The sequence below is a fragment of the Mesoplodon mirus genome, assembly GCF_964341445.2.
Source record: "Mesoplodon mirus genome assembly, chromosome: 2".
In the NCBI taxonomy this organism is placed as follows: Eukaryota; Metazoa; Chordata; class Mammalia; order Artiodactyla; family Ziphiidae; genus Mesoplodon; species Mesoplodon mirus.
Genome location: NC_138977.1, coordinates 82,870,105 through 82,893,046, shown reverse-complemented (window position 1 = coordinate 82,893,046; position 22,942 = coordinate 82,870,105). Strand labels below are relative to the sequence as shown.

Sequence of the window (22,942 nt, the reverse complement as noted above, 5' to 3'; positions counted from 1 at the left end):
ATAAAATCGGATTGTATACCTTTCCCATTTACTTGTGGACTAATTGTTGTTCTCCTGCATTTAAAAGCAGATGTTATATATGGCCTTTATTATGTTGAGGAAACTTCCCTCTATGCCTACTTTCTGCAGGGTTTTTATCATAAATGGGTGTTGAATTTTGTCGAAAGCTTTCTCTGCATCTATTGAGATGATCATATGGTTTTTCTCCTTCAGTTTGTTAATATGGTGTATCACGTTGATTGATTTGCATATATTGAAGAATCCTTGCATTCCTGGAATAAACCCCACTTGATCATGGTGTATGATCCTTTTAATGTGCTGTTGGATTCTGTATGCTTGTATTTTGTTGAGGATTTTTGCATCTATGTTCATCAGTGATATTGGCCTGTAGTTTTCTTTCTTTGTGACACCTTTGTCTGGTTTTGGTATCAGGGTGATGGTAGCCTCAAAGAATGAGTTTGGGAGTGTTCCTCCCTCTGCTATATTTTGGAAGAGTTTGAGAAGGATAGGTGTTAGCTCTTCTCTAAATGTTTGATAGAATTTGCCTGTGAAGCCATCTGGTCCTGGGCTTTTGTTTGTTGGAAGATTTTTAATCACAGTTTCAATAATAAAGGCCATATATGACAAACCCACAGCCAACATCATCCTCAATGGTGAAAAACTGAAACCATTTCCACTAAGATCAGGAACAAGACAAGGTTGCCCACTCTCACCACTCTTATTCAACATAGTTTTGGAAGTTTTAGCCACAGCAATCAGAGAAGAAAAGGAAATGAAAGGAATCCAAATCGGAAAAGAAGAAGTAAAGCTGTCACTGTTTTCAGATGACATGATACTATACCTAGAGAATCCTAAAGATGCTACCAGAAAACTACTAGAGCTAATCAACGAATTTGGTAAAGTAGCAGGATACAAAATTAATGCACAGAAATCTCTGGCATTCCTATACACTAATGATGAAAGATCTGAAAGTGAAATCAAGAAAACACTCCCATTTCCCATTGCAACAAAAAGAATAAAATATCTAGGAATAAACCTACCTAAGGAGAAAAAAAACCTGTATGCAGAAAATTATAAGACACTGATGAAAGAAATTAAAGATGATACAAATAGATGGAGAGATAATACCATGTTCTTGGATTGGAAGAATCAACATTGTGAAAATGACTCTACTACCCAAAGCAATCTACAGATTCAATGCAATCCCTATCAAACTACCACTAGCATTTTTCACAGAACTAGAACAAAAAATTTCACAATTTGTATGGAAACAAAAAAGGCCCCGAATAGCCAAAGCAATCTTGAGAACGAAAAACAGAGCTGGAGGAATCAGGCTTCCTGACTTCAGACTATACTACCAAGCTACAGTAATCAAAACAGTATGGTACTGGCACAAAAACAGAAAGATAGATCAATGGAACAGGATAGAAAGCCCAGAAATCAACCCATGCACATATGGTCACCTTATCTTTGATAAAGGAGGCAGGAATGTACAGTGGAGAAAGGACAGCCCCTTCAATAAGTGGTGCTGGGAAAACTGGACAGGGACATGTAAAAGTATGAGATTAGATCACTCCCTAATACCATACAGAAAGATAAGCTCAAAATGCATTAAGGACCTAAATGTAAGGCCAGAAACTATCAAACTCTTAGAGGAAAATATATGCAGAACACTCTATGACATAAATCACAGCAAGATCCTTTTTGACCCACCTCCTAGAGAAATGGAAATAAAGACAAAAATAAACACATGGGACCTAATGAAACTTAAAAGCTTTTGCACAGCAAAGGAAACCATAAACAAGACCAAAAGACAACCCTCAGAATGGGAGAAAATATTTGCCAATGAAGCAACTGACAAAGGATTAATCTCCAAAATTTATAAGCAGCTCGTGCAGCTCAATAACAAAAAAACAAACAACCCAATCCAAAAATGGGCAGAAGACCTAAATAGACATTTCTCCAAAGAAGATATACAAACTGCCAACAAACACATGAAAGAATGCTCAACATCATTAATCATTAGAGAAATGCAAATCAAAACTACAATGAGATATCATCTCACACCAGTCAGAATGGCCATCATCAAAAAATCTAGAAACAATAAATGCTGGAGAGGGTGTGGAGAAAAGGGAACACTCTTGCACTGCTGGTGGGAATGTGAATTGGTACAGCCACTATGGAGAACAGTATGGAGGTTCCTTAAAAAATTACAAATAGAACTACCATATGACCCAGCAATCCCACTACTGGGCATATACCCTGAGAAAAACCATAATTCAAAAAGAGTCATGTACCACAATGTTCATTGCAGCTCTATTTACAATAGCCCGGAGATGGAAACAACCTAAGTGTCCATCATCGGATGAATGGATAAAGAAGATGTGGCACATATATACAATGGAATATTACTCAGCCATAAAAAGAAATGAAACTGAGCTATTTGTAATGAGGTGGATAGACCTAGAGTCTGTCATACAGAGTGAAGTAAGTCAGAAAGAGAAAGACAAATACCATATGCTAACACATATATGTGGAATTTAAGAAAAAAAATGTCATGAAGAACCTAGGGGTAAGACAGGAATAAAGACACAGACCTACTTGAGAATGGACTTGAGGATATGGGGAGGGGGAAGGGTAAACTGTGACAAAGCGAAAGAGAGGCATGGACATATATACACTACCAAACGTAAGGTAGATAGTGGGAAGCAGCTTCATAGCACAGGGAGATCAGCTCGGTGCTTTGTGACCGCCTGGAGGGGTGGGATAGGGAGGGTGGGAGGGAGGGAGATGCAAGAGGGAAGAGATATGGGAACAGATGTATATGTATAACTGATTCACTTTGTTATAAAGCAGAAACTAACACACCATTGTAAAGCAATTATAGTACAATAAAGATGTAAAAAAAAATAAAAGGCAAATGCAAAAAAAAAAAAAAAAAGCAGATGTTAAACTCTCCCTTTGATGTTCCACAGCAGACAGGCTCCAGTTGTGTGTTCCAACTTCTGATGCATATCTGTTGTTAAATGAAGATCAGCTTTGGCAGATTACAGTTTGATGGTTACATTTTGACATGGAGCCACAGAACAGAATGGCAATTTATTCTTTCATCTGACACACATTTAGTGGGTTCCTGCCTGGCCCTTTATGTAAATTATTTTCAAATCTCACAAATACCACAAAAACCTAGCAAACTTGATAGTGCTATCTCTATCTTATAGATAAGAAAAATAAGGCATAGAGAATGATTAGAAAACTTGCCCAGGGTAACATTGCTATTAAGTGGCTGGGATTTGATCTGGGGTTTTTTGGCTGACTCCAAAGCTGTTACTGTGGTGGGGAGTGGGGGAGGGAGTGGGGAGACTGCCTTTTGAGAGGAGTTGATCAATGGAGCAAAGATCTTGAGGTGTTGACATAAAAAAAAAGTCATTAACCATGAGCCCGTCATGCATTCATTTATTCAACAGATATTTATTGAGTGTCTATTTTGTGCTAGACACGCTGCAAGGTGCTGGAAATTCAGTGGTGGGCAAGACATAATCCTTCACCAGCTTCAAGGAGGAAAAAGGTATGCAAGAAAGAGTGTTCCCCTCCAAAAGCTGCGGTGTCTTGGTTGGGAGAACAGAAGAGCTTTTATAAAGTTTTTTTAAGATGTGGGAATTTTGACGCCTTAATCAAAGTTGTTTAGTTTATTATTCTTTTATATCAATGTATATACTGTACTAAATTATCTACAAATAAATAGAGAGGTGGCTTCACTAGGAAACTTGGCAACCGTACTCCTTGGTTGGGCTGCTTAGGACATGCAGAAATGGAGGCTGGAGTGAAATGGTATTGAGTTTGTTTTTTTTTTTAATTTATTTGGTTGCGCCGGGTCTTAGTTGTGCCTCACGGGCTCCTTAGTTGCAGCTCGCTGGCTCCTTAGTTGTGGCATGCGAACTCTTAGTTGCGGCAGGCATGTGGGGTCTAGTTCCCTGACCAGGCATTGAACACAGGACCCCTGCATTGAGGGCGTGGAGCCTTAACCACTGCGCCACCAGGGAAGTCCCCTGTATTGAGTTTTAAACAAAGTGTGGTGAATAAAAATTTGAACAATGAGCTGGCAAAGACTGAATCTAATTCAGTTTTGGGATCCCCATTTTATGTAGGAGGACTTAGCACGGTGCCTGGTATGTAGCAAGTTCCTAGTAATTCTGGTTTACTGGTTCAGTGATGAGACATAAAATAAGGAAGAGAGGGGAAAGGAAGCTTGTGGGTTGTGGGGTGTGTGGGAGATAAGGTAATATCGAGGAGGAGTGTGAGGGTAGCCATAAAATAAACCGATAAATGAATAAGGAGAGCACACGACATATGACAGACTTGATTCATATGTACAAACCCTTTTAATATCCAAGGCAGGGAGGAGCTGTGTTTATGTAATCTGGAAATTCCATTGCGTTTGGGTGCCTGAGAGAGAATGCAGCTTTCTCTTGACCTTCTGATTGGACTCTTCTGACTTTCTATTCACACACGAACCCACTCTACCCCCTTTCCCACCATGAACTTTATTTCACTTTTTTGAGACTTTCAGCTTTTAAGCATGGTGTTTGGTTCTTTAATAAGTAGGGTGGCAATATGTGTCAGTTTGCTGGGACAGTCCTGACTGTGCCTGTTGCTATTTTTGATAATGCCCCCTTTCAGAACCAAGTGTTCTGGTTTGGATGATAAATTAAATGGCCACCCTACTAATAAGGGAATTTGGTGACGTTCTGTATCATTAAAAAAAATAATCTTTACAGCATTCAGACTACTTTGATGAATTACCTTAAATGTGGATGTAGTACCTGTAAAATTTCGAAGCAGACTAGTGTCTGATCTCTTATAATAAGTAGGAAGAAGAGAAAATGAGCGGTACCTGAAAAGATTCAGATGTAGAGAGATATAAGCCAATTTCAACAAGAATTTTAATTACAGCTAATGACTGGCATAGCTTATGAGAAAGGGCATTTAAAGACTGTTCTGATGATGGGCAGTGTTGAGGGAATCTAGCATCTTTTGAGATAATCTTGTCTTGATTGCTAGTTTTTTTTTTTTTTTTAATTTTTTAATTTAATTTTATTTTTTTGCTTTATAACAAATTTAATCAGTTATACATATACATATGTTTCCATATCCCCTCCCTTTTGCGTCTCCCTCCCACCCTCCCTATCCCACCCCTCCAGGTGGTCACAAAGTACCGAGCTGATCTTCCTGTGCTATGCGGCTGCTTCCCACTAGCTATCTACCTCACGTTTGGTAGTGTATATATGTCCATGCCGCTCTTTCACTTTGTCACAGCTTACCCTTCCCCCTCCCCATATCCTCAAGTCCATTCTCTAGTAGGTCTGTGTCTTTATTCCTGTCTTACCCCTATGTTCTTCATGACATTTTTTTTTTCTTAAATTCCATATATATGTGTTAGCATACAGTATTTGTCTTTCTCTTTCTGACTTACTTCACTCTGTATGACAGACTCTAGGTCTATCCACCTCATTACAAATAGCTCAATTTCATTTCTTTTTATGGCTGAGTAATATTCCATTGTATATATGTGCCACATCTTCTTTATCCATTCATCTGATGATGGACACTTAGGTTGTTTCCATCTCCAGGCTATTGTAAATAGGGCTGCTATGAACATTTTGGTACATGTCTCTTTTTGAATTATGGTTTTCTCAGGGTATATGCCCAGTAGTGGGATTGCTGGGTCATATGGTAGTTCTATTTGTAGTTTTTTAAGGAACCTCCATACCGTTCTCCATAGCGGCTGTACCAATTCACATTCCCACCAGCAGTGCAAGAGTGTTCCCTTTTTTCCACACCCTCTCCAGCATTTATTGTTTCTAGATTTTTTGATGATGGCCATTCTGACTGGTGTGAGATGATATCTCATTGTAGTTTTGATTTGCATTTCTCTAATGAGTAAAGATGTTGAGCATCCTTTCATGTGTTTGTTGGCAGTCTGTATATCTTCAGTGGAGAAATGTCTATTTAGGTCTTCTGCCCATTTTTGGATTGGGTTGTTTGTTTTTTTGTTCTTGAGCTGCATGAGCTGCTTATAAATTTTGGAGATTAATCCTTTGTCAGTTGCTTCATTTGCAAATATTTTCTCCCATTCTGAGGGCTGTCTTTTGGTCTTGTTTATGGTTTCCTTTGCTGTGCAAAAGCTTTTAAGTTTCATTAGGTCCCATGTGTTTATTTTTGTCTTTATTTCCATTTCTCTAGGAGGTGGGTCAAAAAGGATCTTGCTGTGATTTATGTCATAGAGTGTTCTGCCTATGTTTTCCTCTAAGAGTTTGATAGTGTCTGGCCTTACATTTAGGTCTTTAATCCATTTTGAGCTTATTTTTGTGTATGGTGTTAGGGAGTGATCTAATCTCATACTTTTACATGTCCCTATCCAGTTTTCCCAGCACCACTTATTGAAGAGACTGTCCTTTCTCCACTGTACATTCCTGCCTCCTTTATCAAAGATAAGGTGACCATATGCCCGTGGGTTTAACTCTGGGCTTTCTATCCTGTTCCATTGATCTATCTTTCTGTTTTTGTGCCAGTACCATACTGTCTTGATTACTGTAGCTTTGTAGTATAGTCTGAAGTCAGGGAGCCTGATTCCTCCAGCTCCATTTTTCGTTCTCAAGATTGCTTTGGCTATTCGGGGTCTTTTGTGTTTCCATACAAATTGTGAAATTTTTTGTTCTAGTTCTGTGAAAAATGCCAGTGGTAATTTGATAGGGATTGCATTGAACCTGTAGATTGCTTTGGGTAGTAGAGTCATTTTCACAATGTTGATTCTTCCAATCCAAGAACATGGTACATCTCTCCATCTATTTGTATCATCTTTAATTTCTTTCATCAGTGTCTTATAATTTTCTGCATACAGGTCTTTTGTCTCCTTAGGTAGGTTTATTCCTAGATATTTTATTCTTTTTGTTGCAATGGTAAATGGGAGTGTTTCCTTGATTTCACTTTCAGATTTTTCATCATCAGTATATAGGAATGCCAGAGATTTCTGTGCATTAATTTTGTATCCTGCAACTTTACCAAATTCATTGATTAACTCTAGTAGTTTTCTGGTAGCATCTTTAGGATTCTCTATGTATAGTATCATGTCATCTGCAAACAGTGACAGCTTTACTTCTTCTTTTCCAATTTGGATTCCTTTTATTTCCTTTTCTTCTCTGATTGCTGTGGCTAAAACTTCCAAAACTAGGTTGAATAAGAGTGGTGAAAGTGGGCAACCTTGTCTAGTTCCTGATCTTAGTGGAAATGGTTTCAGTTTTTCACCATTGAGGACGATGCTGGCTGTGGGTTTGTCATATATGGCCTTTATTATGTTGAGGAAAGTTCCCTCTATGCCTACTTTCTGCAGGGTTTTTATCATAAATCGGTGTTGAATTTTGTCGAAAGCTTTCTCTGCATCTATTGAGATGATCATATGGTTTTTCTCCTTCAATTTGTTAATATGGTGTATCACGTTGATTGATTTGCGTATATTGAAGAATCCTTGCATTCCTGGAATAAACCCCACTTGATCATGGTGTATGATCCTTTTAATGTGCTGTTGGATTCTGTTTGCTAGTATTTTGTTGAGGATTTTTGCATCTATGTTCATCAGTGATATTGGCCTGTAGTTTTCTTTCTTTGTGACACCTTTGTCTGGTTTTGGTATCAGGGTGATGGTAGCCTCAAAGAATGAGTTTGGGAGTGTTCCTCCCTCTGCTATATTTTGGAAGAGTTTCAGAAGGATAGGTGTTAGCTCTTCTCTAAATGCTTGATAGAATTCGCCTGTGAAGCCATCTGGTCCTGGGCTTTTGTTTGTTGGAAGATTTTTTATCACAGTTTCAATTTCAGTGCTTGTGATTGGTCTGTTCATATTTTCTATTTCTTCCTGATTCAGTCTTGGCAGGTTGTGCATTTCTAAGAATTTGTCCATTTCTTCCAGGTTGTCCCATTTTATTGGCATAGAGTTGCTTATAGTAATCTCTCATGATCTTTTTTATTTCTGTAGTGTCAGTTGTTACTTCTCCTTTTTCATTTCTAATTCTATTGATTTGAGTCTTCTCCCTTTTTTTCTTGATGAGTCTGGCTAATGGTTTATCAATTTTGTTTATCTTCTCAAAGAACCAGCTTTTAGTTTTATTGATCTTTGCTATCGTTTCCTTCATTTCTTTTTCATTTATTTCTGATCTGATTTTTATGATTTCTTTCCTTCTGCTAACTTTGGGATGTTTTTGTTCTTCTTTCTCTAATTGCTTTAGGTGCAAGGTTAGGTTGTTTATTCGAGATGTTTCCTGTTTCTTAAGGTGGGATTGTATTGCTATAAACTTCCCTCTTAGAACTGCTTTTGCTGCATCCCATAGGTTTTGGGTCGTCGTGTCTCCATTGTCATTTGTTTCTAGGTATTTTTTAATTTCCTCTTTGATTTCTTCAGTGATCACTTCGTTATTAAGTAGTGTATTGTTTAGCCTCCATGTGTTTGTATTTTTTACAGCTCTTTTCCTGTAATTGATATCTAGTCTCATAGCATTGTGGTCGGAAAAGATACTTGATACAATTTCAATTTTCTTAAATTTACCAAGGCTTGCTTTGTGACCCAAGATATGATCTATCCTGGAGAGTGTTCCATGAGCACTTGAGAAAAATGTGTATTCTGTTGTTTTTGGATGGAATGTCCTATAAATATCAATTAAGTCCATCTTGTTTAATGTATCATTTAAAGCTTGTGTTTCCTTATTTATTTTCATTTTGGATGATCTGTCCATTGGTGAAAGTGGGGTGTTAAAGTCCCCTACTATGATTGTGTTACTGTTGATTTCTCCTTTTATGGCTGTTAGTATTTGCCTTATGTATTGAGGTGCTCCTATGTTTGGTGCATAAATATTTACAATTGTTATATCTTCTTCTTGGATCGATCCCTTGATCATTATGTAGTGTCCTTCTTTGTCTCTTCTAGTAGTCCTTATTTTAAAGTCTATTTTGTCTGATATGAGAATTGCTACTCCAGCTTTCTTTTGGTTTCCATTTGCATGGAATATCTTTTTCCATCCCCTTACTTTCAGTCTGTATGTGTCTCTAGGTCTGAAGTGGGTCTCTTGTAGACAGCATATAGATGGGTCTTGTTTTTGTATCCATTCAGCCACTCTGTGTCTTTTGGTGGGAGCATTTAGTCCATTTACATTTAAGGTAATTATCGATATGTATGTTCCTATTCCCATTTTCTTAATTGTTTTGGGTTCATTATTGTAGGTATATTCCTTCTGTTGTGTTTCTTGCCTAGAGAAGTTCCTTTAGCATTTGTTGTAAAGCTGGTTTGGTGGTGCTGAACTCTCTCAGCTTTTGCTTGTCTGTAAACGTTTTAATTTCTCCATCAAATCTGAATGAGATCCTTGCTGGGTAGAGTAATCTTGGTTGCAGGTTTTTCTCCTTCATCACTTTAAGTATGTCCTGCCACTCCCTTCTGGCTTGTAGAGTTTCTGCTGAGAGATCAGCTGTTATCCTGATGGGGATTCCCTTGTGTGTTATTTGTTGTTTTTGCCTTGCTGCTTTTAATATGATTTCTTTGTGTTTAATTTTTGACAGTTTGATTAATATGTGTCTTGGCGTATTTCTCCTTGGATTTATTCTGTATGGGACTCTCTGTGCCTCCTGGACTTGATTAACTATTTCCTTTCCCATATTAGGGAAGTTTTCAACTATAATCTCTTCAAATATTTTCTCAGTCCCTTTCTTTTTCTCTTCTTCTTCTGGAACCCCTATAATTCGAATGTTGGTGCGTTTAATGTTGTCCCAGAGGTCTCTGAGAGTGTCCTCTGTTCTTTTCATTCTTTTTTCTTTATTTTGCTCTGCAGCAGTTATTTCCACTATTTTATCTTCCACCTCACTTATCCGTTCTTCTGCCTCAGTTATTCTGCTATTGATCCCATCTAGAGTATTTTTTATTTCATGTATTGTGTTTTTAATCGATGCTTGATTCATCTTTAGTTCTTCTAGGTCCTTGTTAACTGTTTCTTGCATTTTGTCTATTCTATTTCCGAGATTTTGTATCTGGGAAATAGAATCTTGGATCATCTTTACCATCATTATTCTGAATTCTTTTTCAGGTAGAGTGCCTATTACCTCTTCATTTGTTAGGTCTGGTGGGTTTTTATCTTGCTCCTTCTCCTGCTGTGTGTTTTTCTGTCTTCTCATTTTGCTTATGTTACTGTGTTTGGGGTCTCCTTTTTGCAGGCTGCAGGTTCGTAGTTCCTGTTGTTTTTGGTGTCTGTCCCCAGTGGCTAAGGTTGGTTTAGTGGGTTGTGTAGGCTTCCTGGTGGAGGGGACTAGTGCCTGTGTTCTGGTGGATGAGGCTGGATCTTGTCTTTCTGGTGGGCAGGTCCACGTCTGGTGGTGTGTTTTGGGGTGTCTGTGGACTTTTTATGATTTTAGGCCACCTCTCTGCTAATGGGTGGCGTTGTGTTCCTGTCTTGCTAGTTGTTTGGCCCTGGGTGTCCAGCACTGTAGCCTGCTGGTCGTTGAGTGAAGCTGGGTGCTGGTGTTGAGATGGAGATCTCTGGAAGATTTTCGCCGTTTGATATTATGTGGAGCTGGGAGGTCTCTTGTGGACCAGTGTCCTGAAGTTGGCTCTCCCACCTCAGAGGCACAGCACTGACTCCGGGCTCCTCAATTTGGGATGATGTGTTGTCTATTCATGTATTCCACAGATGCAGGGTACATCAAGTTGATTGTGGAGCTTTAATCCGCTGCTTCTGAGGCTGCTGGGAGAGGTTTCCCTTTCTCTTCTTTGTTCTCACAGCTCCTGGGTCTCAGCTTTGGATTTGGCCCCGCCTCTGCGTGTAGGTTGCCGGAGGGCGTCTGTTCTTCGCTCAGATAGGACAGGGTTAAAGGAGCAGCCTCTTTGGGGACTCTGGCTCACTCGGGCCGGGAGGGAGGGAGGGGCACGGAGTGCGGGGCGAGCCTGCAGTAGCAGAGGTCGGCGTGACGTTGCACCAGCCCGAGGCGCGCCGTGCGTTCTCCCAGGGAAGCCGCCCCTGGATCCCGGGACCCCGGCAGTGGCGGGCTGCACAGGCTCCCGGAAGGGCGGTGTGGGCAGTGACCTGCGCTCGCACACAGGCTTCTTGGCGGCGGCAGCAGCAGCCCCAGCGTCCCACGCCTGTCACTGGGCTCCGCGCTTTCAGTCGCGACTCGCGCCCGTCCGTGGAGCCCCTTTAAGCAGCGCTCTTAATCCCCTCTCCTCGCGCACCAGGAAACCAAGAGGGAAGAAAAAGTCTCTTGCCTCTTCGGCAGCTCCAGAGTTTTCCCGGACTCCCTCCCGGCTAGCTGTGGCACATTAGCCCCCTTCAGGCTGAGTTCTCGCCGCCAGCCCCAGTCCTCTCCCTGCGCTCTGACCGAAGCCCGAGCCTCAACTTCCAGCGCTGCGCGCCCCGGCGGGCGAGCAGACAAGCCTCTCGGGCTGGTGAGTGCCGCTCGGCACCGATCCTCTGTGTGCGGATCTCTCCGCTTTGCCCTACCCAGGTATGTGGGGAGTTTCTTGCCTTTTGGGAGGTCTGGGGTCTTCTGCCAGCGTTCAGTAGGTGTTCTGTAGGAGTTGTTCCACGTGTAGCTGTATTTCTGGTGTATCCGTGGGGAGGAAGGTGATCTCCGCGTCTTACTCTTCCGCCATCTTACCCGGAAGTCCGATTGCTAGTTTTTATTTAGAGTTTCAGTGTTTCCTCAGCAGTGGCAATTTAATTCAGATGTACTTTCATTTGTTCTCTAAGTAGAAAGTAGAAGAAATAATTTCTTAGAACAGAGGTTTTGTCAGAGGTTTAAATAAATGACCGGAGGGGAAGTTGTTGAATTCAAGTTTTTTCCTTAAATCTGTTAAATTGTGTCTTTTGTAATAATAATAATAATATTTTAATAGTAATAATATTTTAATGGTAATATTTTAATCAAGTGAGATTCACATAGGGATTCAGTGCACATTAATAGAATATATGCTGGGGCTTTTCTCTTAATAAATAGGATTAAATTGGTTTTATAGTTTGCATACATGGATTTGAAGACATGAACTAGTATTTTGTCACACAGATATATGTAAAAGCTTTTTAGGTATTCAGGTAACGCTTGACAATAATTGCAGCATGAGAGTTGGGTAGGATTAAAATCATGCTTATTAGACCAGTCTTTTCCATATTAATATTGATATTTTATGAGATAAGGATGCATTTACCTTCAAGTCCCATAGTTTCTTGTTCGCTGCAATGTTATCTTTCATAGGAGGGTAGATTTCTAGAGTAGAGGGACTGTTTCTATACAACCTTAAAATTCTGTTTGTTTTGGAATAAAATTCTGGCTCTGCCTCAGGCTATCTGTGGGTGAGTTCTTTCTCTGAGCCTCGGTTTTCTAGCCTATAAAGTGGGAATAATGGTATCTATTGCTTAGAGTTTATTAATATAGTGTTTATTCATTCCTGCATCTGTGATAAGCACTAACAAAAAGGTTAATGTTCTCCAAGTCTTAGGAATCAATAGCAGAAACTGAGATGGAGAGACATATATTATTGTTGGAAGGATGAGACTCAAAATAGTTGACAACCAGATTCTGGCCAATCAGAATGGATGCTGACTATAAACATTGGACAGTCATCACAGTGCTCACCTACTGAATATCATCCTATGTTATCAGTATCAGGAAATCTGTTTAACCTGTGATGATTTGCAAGAAACCCATTGTGTCTCCTAGTTATAAATTAATGCTTCCTCTTCTGAGGTGATCGGGAAAGGACACCATCTTCATATGATGAGGTGAGCCTAGCTCTCATGCCTGGATTCTTGTCCCAAGGTTCCCTTTTCTTTGGGGACCTTGCTAATCATTGCTGCCAGCACTGTGATAGCTCTGCTATCCCACTCTGCTTTCCTATTTCCCACTCCATCCTTAGCTTGGAAACATGTCCTTAATTCTCTATAGTAGATAAAAGTTGAGTTTATGACCTTTAACAAAACCCTGAGAGTCCCGTAAAATTGCTACTAGATATGGCATACTGAGACCCATCCTCACTGGGCCCTTACAAGGCTACCTCTCTGGCCTAGACCACCAGGCCCCTCTCCCAGAAGGGACTATCAGCATATTTAGTTGTAGAGGCCAGGCATCAAATAGATTAAGGCCCTGGAAGAGGGAAGATTTCTGCCAGGTCTTTCCTTCCCAGTTTTCATTTCTTATCTCAGGCTCTGCCTCTTCCCAGAATAATTGACACTGGGAAATCCACCTCTCACAGGGCAGATCCTAACCGCTTACCCCAGGAATGGGATGACAATAGCCACAGCTGTCAAAAAATGCAGAATCAGTGCAAAGGCTTCCATATAATCCTAGAAGGTTCCTTTCCTAAGGCAGGCGTGAGTTGATTTAATCATATTGGGCATATACTGATGTGGTCAAGAATCTTTAAGAAATTGTTTTGTGATCACCTCATACCTGTTAGAATGGCTGTCATCAAAACTACAAGAGATAAAAAGTGTTGGTGAGGATGTGGAGAAAAGGAGCTCTTATGCACTGTTGGTGGGATTGTAAAATCGTGCAGCCACTATGGAAAACAGTATGGAGGTTCTTCAAAAAATTAAAAATTAAAAATAGAACTACCATAAGGTCCAGCAATTCCACTTGTGGGTATATGTCTGAAGGAAATGAAATCACTATCTCAGAGAGATATATTTGTTCCCCCATGTTCATTGCAGCATTGTTTACAATAGCCAAGACATGCAAGTATCCGTTACCAGCTGAATGGATAAAGAAACTGTGGCATATATATCCAGTGGACTATTATTCAGACATCATAAAGAAGAAAATGCTGCCATTTGCAACAACATGGATGGACCTTGAAGGCATTATGTTAAGTGAAATAAGTCACACAGAGAAAGACAAATACTGTATGATCTCACCTATATGTATAATCTAAAAAAATCCTGAATTTACAGAAACAGAGAACAGATTGGTGGTTGTCTGAGGTGAGGGGTTTGTGGGTGGGAGAGGTAGTCAAAAGGAACAAACTTCCAGTTATAAGATAAATAAGTCTTGGGGATGTAATGTGCAGCGTGGTGACTGTAGTTAACAATACTGTACTGTGTATTTGAAAGTTGCTAAGAGAGTAGATCCTAAAAGTTCTCATCACAAGAGAAAAAAAACTTTAACTATACATGATGATGAATGTTAACTAACTTACTGTGGTGATCATTTAAATTTGAATAAATACACATCAAGTCATTATATTGTGCACCTTAAACTAATACAGTGTTATATGTCAATTATAGCTCAATAAAACTGGAAAGAAAAAGAAATCATTTTGTGGGGAGATTTTTTCCTGCCAGCAGACTAAGGTGGTACTCCCAACCTGAAGCTCAGGAGTTTTATTAGGGAAGACGAAGGAACACTGGAAACCTAGGTTCTAGTCCGGGTTTTGCTAACTGCTAGTTGTGTGACCTTGAGTTACATAGGTACCCCTTCCTGGGGTCCTCATTTTCTTATCCATAAAATGATTTTCACATGTAATATGATTTTAAAGGTCTTTGTCAATCAGAAATTCTATGCATCTATAATAACTCCTAAAAATGCACAGTACAGGGCTTCCCTGGTGGCGCAGTGGTTGAGAGTCCGCCTGCCAATGCAGGGGACACGGGTTCGTGCCCCAGTCCGGGAAGATCCCACATGCCGCGGAGTGGCTGGGCCCGTGAGCCATGGTCACTGAGCCTGCGTGTCCGGAACCTGTGCTCCGCAACAGGAGAGGCCACAGCAGTGAGAGGTCCACGTACCGCAAAAAAAAAAAAAAAAAAAAAAAAAAAAAATGCACAGTACAATTTTTGAACAAATTGATCCTCTCTGTATCTGATGGTGGTGATTACCTTCCTTGACACTGCCCTGGTTTGTGACTGTAGCTGTTCTGTGGAGACCCAGGTATCTGTTGCTGGAAAAGGCCTTTCCACCCATTATCTGATATTATACTATTCCGTTGGTATGCTTATGGTAAGTGCAGTGGCAGAACAGGCTCACCAAGTCTCCCCTGTGATTGTCTCGTGCAAAAAGTTGTGAATTTGGTCCATTGTCAGCCTGAATGTTAGTGATGATGCCACCCTATTTTAAACGTTGAATCCTCTGTATGTCTGAATGGTAGCTTCCAATTCGCAATGTTCAATATATTACTTTATAGGTTGATTAAGTATTATTAATGTCTGTTGGTAACTTGGAGCAATTCACCCTTAAAACTTATTGAAAGAGAGAATATGTGTGGACTTCACAATTGCAGAAATGTCTTTGGGGTTTTGATAAGGATTCCATTGAATATGTGTATCACTTTGGGTAGTATTGACATCCTAACAATATTAAGTCTTCCAGTCTATGAATGAAGGATATCTTTCCATTTATTTGACTTTTCTTGAATTTCTTTCAGCCACATTTTGCAGTTTTCAGTGTATAAGCCTTTTGCCTCCTTGGTTAAGCTTATTCCTAAGTATTTTATTCTTTTTTGATTCTATTATAAATAGAATTGTCTTTAGTTTTTATTTTGGATTGTTCATGGTTAATGTATAAAAATGCAACTGATTTTTGTGTGTTGATTTTATATCCTGTAACTTTGCTGAATTTGTTTATTAGTTCTACCATTTTTTTTCTCTTTTTTTCTGGAATCTTTAGTGTTTTCTACATCTGTGATGGGTTTTCATGTCATCCGTGAACAGAAATAATTTTACTTCTTCCTTTCCAGTTTGGATGCTTTTTATTTATTTTTCTTACCTAATTGCTCTGGGTAGGACTTCCAGTACTATATTGAGCAGAAGTGGCAAGAGTGAGTATTCTTGCCTAGTTCTTGATCTTAATGGAAAAGCTTTCAGCCTTTTCCATTATTGAGCATATTGTTAGCTGTGGGTTTTTCATATAAGGCCTTTATTTTGTTGAAGTAGTTTCCTTCTATTCCTAATTTGTTGAGTGTTTTTTATCATGAAAGAGTACTGAATTTTTCAGGTTTATTTTCTGCATCAATTGAGATGATCAGGTGATATTTTTTTCCTTCATTCTTTTAATGTGGTGTATTACATTGGTTGATTTTCATATGTTGAACCATCTTTGCATTCCAGCAATAAATGCCACTTTTAATATGCTGTTGCATTCTGTTTGCTAGTATTTTGCTGAGGATTTTTCCATCAGTATTCATAAGGGATAATGGTCTGTAGGGATTTGTTTGTTTGTCTGTTTTATGTAGAAAACTTTCATTGGTATTAGTGTAATGCTAGCTTCATAGAATGGGTTTGGAAGTGTTTCCCCCTCTTTAATTTTTTTAGGAGGACTTGAGAAGGATTCTTCTTTTTTAAATGTTTGATAGAATTTACTGGTAAAGCCATCTGGTCCTAGGCTTTTCTTTCTGAGATTACTGATCAGTTTTGTTATTAGTTATAGGTCTGATTTTCTTTCTTCATAATTCCACCTTGGTAGGTGTTTTTAGAAATGTACCCATTTCATCTAGGTTGTCAAATTTGTTACCATACAGTTGTTCATAGTACTCTTTTATAATCCTTTTTATATCTTTACAATTGGTAGTAATGTTCTCTTTTTTATTTCTGATGTTAGTTATTTGAGTCTTCTTTCCTTTTTTTTTAGTCTAATTAAAGGTTTGTCAATTTTGTTGGACTTTTTAAAGAACCAAACTCTTGGCTTTGTTGATTTTTCCCAGAGGTTGGCTTTTATGACTTTTATTCATTCTTAGAGTAAGCAAACTGATGTTTATATTAGTTTAGTATTAGACTTCTGTATCTTGTTTTTGTTATTTGGCAATGAGTAAGACCCCTTTGCCTTACATATGTAGATGTATGAAGGGTTTAAATAATCAGTGCTTTTAAAATAATGCGCTTGACCTTTTTTTCTTCTTGGGTGAAATTTTTGTCTCACTGCTTATTGTGGTTTGTTCTTACAGTTTGTTGCATTGTTGTGGTTACTCTCTCAGGGATAGTTAAGGTGGTGTCCCATGATTTGGTTTCCAACTGGAAAGTTCCTTACAGTTTCTTCATGTTAAACTGCTAAAAGTTCAGGTGAGATTAATTAATTTCCATTATTATTTTAAGTAAAAAGCCAATTATTTATAGAAATGCGTGAACTTAGGGAGGAAAGCTTAGAGGACTAGGTAGAAAATTACAAATTTTAATTCTGTTTTTGTGAACCATGGTGCTTCATTCACTGACGTGGACTTACTGCCTCTTCCCATCTTACTCCTCCATGCAAAAATTTTGAGGTTACCAAAATTCAGTCAGTGGCCCTCTCTGTGATTATAAACCAACAGGAAGGTTCAGCATTACTTTCAAGGGAATGCCACTCAAAGCAATTCATTTCATAGCCCCCACCCTACCCCGAGCTAAAAAATCTTGTCTAGGCCTGTTGGCTTACCTTAATTACTTCTTCTTCTTCTTTTTTTTTTTTTTTAATTAATTAATTAATTATTTTTGGCTTCATTGGGTCTTTGTTGCTGCACATGGGCTTTCTCTAGTTATGGCAAGCGGGAGCTACTCTTCATTGCGGTGCGCAGGCTTCTCGTTGCGGTGGCTTCTCTTGTTGCGGAGCACAAGCTCTAAGTGTGCGGGCTTCAGTAGTTGTGGCTTGCGGGCTCTAGAGCGCAGGCTCAGTAGTTGTGGCGCACAGGCTTAGTTGCTCTGCAGCATGTGGGATCTTCCCAGACCAGGGCTCAAACCCGTGTCCCCTGCATTGGCAGGTGGATTCCCAACCGCTGTGGCACCAGGGAAACCCTTAATTACTTCTTGGTAGTCCATTTATTCAATCCATTTGGACCAGGTATATTTGATCTCAGGGGTATGATGAAGACTTGACTTCTGTTGTGTGATGTCCTTGTTTCTTTCATTATCCCAATCTTTATATAGACTTATTTGTGAGTCAAATAATTTATTTTGATAAGAGATTTCTATCACTTTCCCCATATATTTGATAGTTTCTTGTTATCTAGAAATCACTTTTATTTCACCAATAAAATAGTTTCTTGTACAGTTGCTTTATTCTGTTTATTCTTTCTTCTGTCTCATTGATTCTAAGACATACATCTTTCACATTTTGACATTCTTGAAATTTGATGTATCTTGCAATTGCTGACATCTTATAACTATTCTTGGCAGCACTTTTGTTTTTATTCTTAGCACATAAAATAGTGGTGTAGCTTCCAATAGCACTTAGATTTGATTAAATAAGTTACTATTAATAATCATTGTAACAATTACTGTTAGACATATAATGTTAAAATGCTACTTTTGCAAGAATCTGTAATGGCAATATAACAGTTTTACAATAGGAGTTATAAATGATGATGTAAATATCAAGTATTACAAAAAGTTTAGAGTGGAAAAATCACCTATAAGCTCCAAATCTATTTACTTAAACAAATATTTTTGTGTGTATTTCATTCCAGTCTTTTTTAACATATGTATATATTTTTATTTGGTTGTAGTTGTAGTATACATCTTATTTTGACCCCTTCTTTTTTATTATTGTTACATCTTAATTTCCTCTGTTGCAGGCCTTCATGTTTGTCATTTTTAATGGTTCTGTAATCTATCCAATCTTTGACCGTAATAAAACAGCACATTGCCCAATTGTTGAAAATTCAGAATATTGCCATTTTTCTATGATGAATAAAGCTTCAGTGAACACCTCTTTTGCGTATTCTTTGATTCTTAATTTTGACCATTTTCTTAGTAAAATATAACTTTGTAGAAGCCTCCTAAACTTTGTTTTATTGTCAAGAATCAATCTTTGTATTCAGATAAATCACCAAATAAATAGCTACTATTTTAGTGCCGTTCATCATTCATCATCAGTATATTGGATTATTCTGTGTTCAGTAGTGCCAAGAGCTAAGTATTAAAAGTTCAATAGGGCACACCTCTGACCTGTAATATCTCATAGTCCAGTGGGAGACTCAGACTGGTCAAAAACAAATACAGCAATATGAGTGATGTTGGAAAGATATGGTAAAGTTTCTTAGTTGCATGAAGTTGACTTTGACAGTATTGTTGATTGGTATCCTTTATGATATAAGAGGTGTGGACGTATTCATGTCACATAAAATCTTTTAAGTGTGTATAATAGGCTTAATAATATGACAGAAATTGGTCTCATTTGACCTATCCAACCTCTTGTCCTTCACACTTAAATCTTTCTGGGGGGCTTGTGATCCAGTGTTTCATGTCTCTGCAATATGCTAAGTTCCCTGTTGCCAGTAGGTGTGTCACATGCCGCATTCCTGTTCCACACCTACTACAAACTGCCCTGCTTGTAGTAAATGTTGAAGGATTGGTGTTCATTTGACTTGCTTTCAGTTACTACTTTTTCAAGTGAGCGATAATATTTCACCATTTTATAGTTTCCTTAGAACTTCATTGACTGTCAGTTTACATTGTGTGATATTGGTGAAACCAATGCCATTTTAGTTACATCTTGTCATTTGTTTAAAAAATTTAGATTAAGAAGGTGTTTGAGAGATTATATAGTCATATAGAGATTCTTATAGTAAAAGCTTTTTTAAAATCTGCTACTTGTGATGGTTGGAAGCAGAACCTATGCAGAATGAAACAAAACCCCTCAGTGTGAATTTCTGAATGATCTCTTAAGCCATTGGAGAGGGGAGAAAAACAAAGAAATATTTCTGTATAACTAAATATTAATTCAGGCTTTGGATATAGTGAGTCTATTTTGGAAGTAGCTTTTAGGGTTTCACCATTTTGAAATTCAGTAACTAGCTGTGAATTTGCCTCCTTTATACTTATGTATCAGAAACTGAGACTTATTTTAAAATTTCTCACAAAAGTAGTCTTGGAAAAAGCTTTTGAGACTGATTTCTTGGGATCCCCCCACCTTTTCATTTCTGAAACCTAAGTAGCAAAATCAAAACCTGTGCTTTGTTCTGTACAGAGCTGTGGTGATTAGATTGCATATTTACTTTGACACACGCATGTTGCTGTGTGGAATCACTGTCCGTTGTAATCTCCAAATGAAACAGGGAGCTGGGGGCGGGGTGGTGTTCTGGGATTAACTGAGATGAATTTATCTCAGCTTTTCAAAACACTGTGTGAGCACAATATAATTCACCTGGGCAACTGTGGAATAAAACTCTTGTTTTAGTGGCCATTAGATATTTCATGGGAACTGACGGCACAGGAGAAGAATATATGGTAAAGATGCTTTGGCAGTTGATAGAATTTGAAGTAGCATTTACATCACCGACTGAAATACAATTAATTTTTTTTCCAAGATGATTTGTATAGCCTGACTTCTGTGACTGAGGGATTGATCTCTTGGCAAGTCTTTATGAAATAACACCACAGGAGGGGAAATCATGTGCGTACATCAGGCTTTGCATTTACTTTGTTAGCCTTCTTTACAGAGTGCGTGTAATCTTGTTCAGTATGACTAACAAAAACTGTAGCTGTACTTTGTCATGAAAGACTTCCTCAGTTTCCAGAAACAATGGGCACCACAGAGAGAGGCTTTCTTTCTTTCCATCCACATTTCTATTAATGTCCTGATTGCACTTTACTCTTTTATGAAGCCCTTTTGGTCACATCCACAGTTTGTTCTAATCTATCTATCTTAACTTCTAGCTTCGTCTGCAAAATTTGTGTGGTTAGCCCAACACACAAGCAGATAGATTGCCTAGGGTTCAGCTTTCTCAGTCTTGGAACTAAATATGCTGCAGTAGGCTGAGCTGATGGATGTAGCTTTTCAGCAATATTGATGTTTCTACAGCTGAATATAAATCTTTGGATGCCTTGGTTTGCATTTTCATATTCATGTGCGGTTCTTGACCACTGGTTTTCAAATAGCTTCAGTTCTCAGAAAGCTCTGTGTTAAGTAGAAAGACAAAGAAAATTGTTCTTCCTCACCCACTGCTCTTCTGCCCACTCACAACAGTAAGAATCGTGAGCGCAAGTCTTTTGCCAAATGTGAGTAGTGACAACTCCCAATTCACAAACTGATTACACGCTCGTGGCTTGTTGTCAAGTCAGTTAGTGGTTTTGAACTTGGAATTTGTTTTCTAATGAGAGAAAAGAATTCAAAGAATAGATGAGCCCACTAAAACTTTTAACCCATAACATTCCAGCAGTATAGTTTTATTTGTACTTTAAAACCTAACCTTCCCCCATGTTTCCCTGTGGAAAAATGTCCTTGATTCTGCTTTGGTATCATAAGGAATGTAAACGTTTCATTCTTAACTTCAGGAGATGGCCACCTATCTCCCCCTGTGTATCCTGGGGCAATGTATCAGGCAGGGTTCTGAGACAGAAACAATGGAGACTGGCTGAATGCTTTACACAGAGAAGTAATTTATGGAGATGCTGTTGGGTGGTTTCTAGAACTGCTAAAAGTTAGGAAAAGGTCAGGAGCAATTAGAGGCTACACAGCCAGATTCATAGCCAAGGTCATATGTTATGATTAGTTCTGTGCAGGGTGGACCCTGTCACTGAACACAGGATCATGCTGGTTCACACTGACCACACCATGGGGACCAGACACTTGCTACCAACTCTGTCACCTCAGCCTTTGCTGCCTCTGGGCACTAGATGTTGTTGCCATTGCCCTCACCCACAATAAGTTCCTCCTGCCCCTGTCTCCAGCTTTAGATGCAGGTCAGGCCAAGACTAGGTCCCATGCCTTAGCTGCAAGGGAGTCTGGCAAGGTGAGTGTCCAGCCATTTTTGTCTCTATGTTGAAAGGTGTGTCTCTCATCAATACTCATATGATGAGAAATTTCCCAAATATAGGAATGGGATTCAGATGCTGAATAGTCTCCATCCTTCTTCCCTCTGTAAGGACAAATCTTCACTACAAGAAACCACCGTCTGGGCTCTGGTAGATGGGGAGTGGCCAACATGTTTATCTGTTTGAAGCTATAGTTGACCACTCTATGATAACAGAGATGGCGGATTCCCTCTTGTGCACTGGTATCCAGGGACCCTTTCATCACGTGTTAACTAAGGCTAGAGGTGTCACTTGACAATTTAGGTATAATTGACCTCTCACAGTGTGCTCCTTACTACTTTAAGATAAAATGCATTACATGGAATTTTAACAATTTGATTAGCTAGGAGGAGCAGATTAAGATTTATCTGGTTTTTTTAAAATTTATAGTATAAAATGAAACTTCACATTATCAGTTTGTCTTAGATGATTTATAGATGGTTTATATATTTTATTCATAAATTTCTACCCTCTTAAAAATGTTTTTTTATTTGCAGTAATACATATATGTAGCTTACAAGTTGCTGCCTGCTTATTTGCATCATCATTTCCCATTTCTCAAAGGCAACTACTTTCAATTCAGTGAACTCTTCTTCTGATATTTACTTCCATGTAGCTAATTATCTTTATAATGATGTTTCTTGAATTTTTTTTTCTTTTTTAGACGTTAAACATTGAATTTCTATTAAGGAATATAAGGGGTTAGCTCTCTTTTACACTCCCTCCCTTAAATACCTGCCTCTCACTCTCTGAGATAGTTATATCTCGATTTATTTTCACCATAAATACTTTTCCCAGCTGAGTTATGCAGTGTACTGTGATTTTATTTTCTTTCTTGTTCAGCATATTAAAAAAAATCTTTTTTTTTTTTTGGCTTCCTATTCTATTTATGTGCTACTTATTCATCCCCAAATTCTCAAATAAGGTCAAACACAACGGCTTGGCTCTCAGTTCTTTTGTGTGTGTCTGTGGTGTGTGTGACGTTTTTCCGGGAGCCTTCTGCTTGCCTGCTCCCTTCTGGACTGTTTGCTCTTGAGACCTTATGCATAGCTGTTGACCTGGAATTTTCTTTTACTACCATGTTAGGAGTTCTTGATTGACCTGTTTACTGAATAGCATCTCTCCTGGTTTCCTCTTTCTTTTGGGGGAGGCACATTGCCCAGTTG

The 22,942-nt window shown here is 38.7% G+C and overlaps 1 protein-coding gene across 18 annotated transcripts in view; it reads left to right on the top strand.

Moving 5' to 3' along the window:
• The window catches only part of APBB2 (amyloid beta precursor protein binding family B member 2), a 389,233-nt gene that overhangs the window by 117,089 nt on the left and 249,202 nt on the right, over window positions 1-22,942 (top strand). For 2 of the 18 annotated variants that reach the window (XM_082637303.1, XM_082637302.1), the window contains one exon: window positions 3,468-3,568. The exons of the other annotated variants lie outside the window; for them this stretch is intronic. The gene's annotated coding sequence lies outside the window, so the exon portion shown is untranslated. The remainder of the gene's footprint in view (window positions 1-3,467; window positions 3,569-22,942) is intronic. 18 annotated transcript variants of the gene reach the window in all.